We start from the raw sequence: 5,174 nt of genomic DNA on the forward strand, positions 1-5,174 counted from the left end.
TACTCAATAAATAAAGGAGGAGAGCATGCACATGATGTCCTCGGCTAGCACACTTAGCCGAGGCCTGGTCGTCGGGCTCCCGGCTCCTGCTGCCGGCTTCACCTGGGCCCGGTTTTGTCAGGAAGGATGTCCGGAAGGTCGCCTGGAAGACATCCTGTCTTATTAGCATATTACCCTTTTATTAGTATAGATGTGGTGCTTCAATCAGGTACAAGATTGCCATATTTTTGCATAGACAGTGTCTTCTAAATGCAGTTCCCACCTCTGTACATGAGAGGAAGAGTGCCCCCCTGTTTTTAAAGGAACCCTAGGCCAACACAGTGCTCTTTGCCAGAATTAAGTTGGATATTCTCCTTGTCCCCCAATTTCCTGCTTCCTCATTTACCTTTGGCTTTCATCCATGACTATTAACTCATATACTTATGCATTCATTAGTTGGTGTCTTCTAGCTTGACGTCATAATTGACCTTGGCTTTGCCTCTTGATTCCGTCTTTGCTTCTGGGATGCAATTGAACACTGAGTCTTTGGAACTAAATCCACACCTTTTCCTGGTTTAGTCTTGCTACATCCTGCCTATAATACTCTAAAAACTGAGAGATGAAGTCTTATATCTCACCCCCAATTTAGCAATATTCCCCAGGTACTGCATAGGCATATTCATTTAATATCAAAATCCAGCAAAAGGTCTGGGCTTGGATTTTAGAGTTAGGCTTACTTTTATTTTCTTTGTTTTTGGCTTTAAGTTTTGAAAATTCAAAGACCATCAGACATGCCCATATTATGTACACATAGGGGTTTTTTAAAAAAGGGAAAAGAATCCCACTAATGTAGATAACAGAGTTTCTAAATACCCAAAATGTCATACACACGTGCAATTGCAAATAATATATAGGGATAGGAGAGAAGGTTTACAAAACCCATTTTAGAGAAACTTAAATAATAGAGGCTTTAGTGTCAAATCCCATACATCCTTTAGTGACAAAGAGAAGTAGAGAATTTCTCCACCTTTCAAGTACAAAAATGTTCATAGCAAATTCTCAGAATCTTAACGGCTACTTGTGTTTGAGCTCAGTGGCATAAACTATTCAGCTAACATGTAGGAAGAAAGATCTCCTCATTTATAACAAGCCGACTAAAGAGATTGTCCTGCATATAATCTGAATATTTATAGAATGTTCATTGAGGATGTCCTTAGTTAAGAACCAAAAAAAATAAAATTAATTTGTAAACATAACTGTAAGTTACATATAGTTGCTGTGTTAAAAGAAACCACTAAAAGGTAAGCTCTAATAATTAATAACATGATTATTATTTTAAATCAAAATATAGTCGAGGTTATCTTAGATATATGAAATGTGTTATGATGGGAGACATCTGATTTCATGGCCCACACTTAAATAACAGCCTCCTGTCTTAGTCAGATATAAAACATGTCCAGTAGTGAATGTTGTTGCTGTATCCCCTTTACTGAGTCTGACCACCCATTCCCCAGCTTCTTTGCTAACAGTGTTGCCACTGACAGCTGTCACCTCAGCCCTCTTCCACGGCCTATCTTTGGGCTGCTGAGCTGCTCTGCCCAGCAGCTGGGAGGCTGGATTGCTGGAAGTGTCTGGGAGTTCACACTTGCCAGGGTGGACCAGGCCAAAAGGCCTGACTGCGCATGAGTCCACACGCCCAGTTCCTGGGCAGGACACAGTCTGACGATTACTGCCATAGACAGTCTTGCAATGATTCTAAGAAGCACACTTTTCACATTTTTACATATTTGAAGTGGGATGTAAGTTACAATTGATTTGTTTTACTTTAATTGGCAATGCGTTTTCTTCCTTGGTACATATGGATGTATCTGATGGTTATGGTGAGTTAGAGTTAATGAAATCAAGGGCTAGGAAAGTGAACAAAAACGTCTGTTTGAAAAGAGTCAGGAAAGGATTTAGGGAAGAACTAGCATCTGAACTGGCGGCATGTGGAAGCATTAGGCAGATTGTCCTATTGTTTTGAAGATGCACTCAGGTGGAAGTTAGGCCAATCATAGTTTAGGTAAGAAGTTAAAGGGAAGAAGACACTTTTATTTGGGTTCCTACTATGTGTCTAGAGCAGTGGTTCTCAACCTTCCTAATGCCACGACCCTTTAATACAGTTCCTCATGTTGTGGTGACCCCCAACCATAAAATTATTTTTGTTCCTACTTCATAACTATAATTTTGCTACTGTTATGAATTGTAATGTAAATATCTGATATGCAGGATGTATTTTCATTGTTACAAATTGAACATAATTAAAGCATAGTGATTAATCACAAAAACAATATGTAATTATATATGTGTTTTCCAATGGTCTTAGGCGGCCCCTGTGAAAGGGTCGTTCGACCCCCAAAGGGGTCGAGACCCACAGGTTGGCGACCCACAGGTTGAGAACCGCTGGTCTAGAATAGGTTCTCTGCCTGGAGAAACTCTTTCATTCTCATAATAACCTTTCAGGCCATGAGATAACATACTAAGAAAGACATGTTATATGGAAGACAGTAATCCCCAAGCACATGCTTGGGAATCACTGCGTCCATTGGCATCAAGATGGTTTTGCAACCATCTGCTTTTGATGACTTCATTTCTCCCAGCAGCCAGACCCCTATTCTGGCTTTCAGAGCATGCAGATTTGGGTCAAGCCCAGTGCTTTGATTTAATCACTGCATGATGTTGAAGAAATTACCATTTAAAAATAATTCGAAACAAATTATATCTATCCTTAGCCTGTAGTACACATTTGCACGTATGCATAATGAATATTAGTTCATCTTTCTTTCCCTCTATTCCATCCTTCTTATTTAAAATGTGTTTTCTTAAAAAACAAGAAGGCTACTGAGGCCAGGAAACAAACTCAGGGACTTGGGGAGCAGCGGTCAAGTTCAGTGGCCACGCCATGCCCTGGGCCACAAGGACATTCTCATCTGTCACTGGGAAGCCAGTGGTCACAAAGAACTGGACTGTACAGGTTCAGCCTGTTGGATCCATCCTCTCCAAGGCTGGAATTGGTATGAAGTGGGAAAGAACCTACAGTTTGGAGTTAGAGTTAGAGAAATAAAACAATTCACAGTCAGGCAGACCACCTGTGGAGTCATTTACAGTCTGTTAGTCACATCGTAATTTACTCTTCATGAACTACAGTTATGTGAAAGATTTTTTTCTTTCAAGTGGGATTTAATCATAATTTATGTTCCCATTTTTATTCATCTATAACTTTCAAATGGAGCTACTGAGCAGTATAACATATGCAGGGTTGCCACTTTGAGTGGATGGATGTAACCCATCCATCCTGTCATCCATCATCCTTTCCACAGACACCTCTTGTTCCCTTTCTGTGTACAAGCAGCATATGGGTAGAGAGAATACAGTGTGGACACTGCTGCCCTCCTATCTTGAGGCATCTACCCTTCAGTGGAGGTGAATAACAACATCGGAGTGTTTTGATCTTGGAATGGGATCAGGGCACTGTGGGCCCTAGCGGAGGGACTGCCTTAATCTCTTTTGTGACGTGAACCTCTTCTGAGAAAAAATAAATACATGAAAGAAGATGTATATAGTATTACCAAGGAAATGGATTATAATGAAATAAAATCCTGCCCATGGAGGCCACAGATCTCAGATTAAGAGTGCCCGGGAGGAAGTTTGTTCTAAGCTAAGGGAAACATCAGGAAGAAGTAGCCAAATGATGGCAAGGAGGCAGAAAAGTGTGTTCTAAGCGAGACAAGCATTTCGTGAAAAGAGCCTTCAGTAAGAGGACAGGCCACAGAGTTTGCTTTCTGAACTGAAAAATTGAGGCTGGTGTAGGTCCAGAGACGAGCAAAGGCCTTTGTTGTTTTGAATGTCTGTGCAGGTGCATTACAGGCACAGGTACAGTTTATATGAGGCTCTGTTACATGAACAATACATAAAAGTCTTCTATAAGATGTTCTCTATGACTTTATCCTAGTGAGAGAAAATAGTTAAAGTATTTTATTATCTCAAACTACAAATTTTACTATGCCACCTTTCAAAATGAAAATGATTTAAATAAATGACATATACTGATCTGAAGCACTTTTAATGTAAATTATTATATAGAGAATCAAGCCACAGCTGGGGACCTATGTGTATAAATCCTCTGATCCCAGAATATTCACTCTGAAACACCTTCAGTAGAAAAACAAAGGATGCAATAGTAGGCTTCTGTTTTTCTTCTAGTATGTTTCTGGAAATTAGGGCATTATGCAGATTTCTTTTTTTTTTTTTAAATATATTTTATTGATTTTTCACAGAGAGGAAGGGAGAGAGATAGAGAGTTAGAAACATCGATGAGAGAGAAACATCAATCAGCTGCCTCTTGCACACCCCCTACTGGGGATGTGCCCGCAACCCAGGTACATGCCCTTGACCGGAATCAAACCCGGGACCTTTTAGTCCGTAGGCTGACGCTCTATCCACTGAGCCAAACCGGTTTCGGCATTATGCAGATTTCTAAAAAAAATTACATGTATCAGCTATTATGTGCCTATCACTTGGGCACTCAACAAGTACCTATTGAAGAAATATTTTTCACTAACTAGGGAAGAAAAGGCCATGCAATAAACATATGACAGTTCAGTTTCTCTGTGAGGTTATAGAGAGAGCCACTTAGTCTTTAAAATCAGAGAAAAAAAGAGTCTGAATCATGACCCTGTTGTGTACTCACGTGTGTGGCTTAAAATCCTTCAGACTCAATTTCCTTATTGGTAAAGCAGGGATATTAATAACTACACTTTGGGGTTCAATACGATCATATATGCAGAGCACTTAATACACATGTGCTTTGTGCTAAGTGCCCTCTGCTTTTACCTGGAATTTTCTGACTTTTCTCCACTTACTTGCACAGAACTCAGTCATTTATAGAAATGAGTGCAAGATGAGAGGAACAAGGTTTGAATGGAGAACAGAGACTGCAGTTTTTATGTAACATTCTCTAGGCTGTTGATTTGAAGATCATGCTTCCCAGGTACTTTACAGATATTTGCGTTAAATATGTGTGAATTTTAATCATTTAGGGATCCCATATACGGTTGCTGTTTCTATGAGACTGTACTAAAGGGGCAGTAAGAATAGGTAGATTAAAATGTCTTCTGGAACATACTTTCTGAGACAGAACACATAAACTAAAAACT

This window comes from Myotis lucifugus, unplaced genomic scaffold (genome assembly GCF_000147115.1).
Source record: "Myotis lucifugus unplaced genomic scaffold, Myoluc2.0 scaffold_15, whole genome shotgun sequence".
Lineage (NCBI taxonomy): Eukaryota > Metazoa > Chordata > Mammalia > Chiroptera > Vespertilionidae > Myotis > Myotis lucifugus.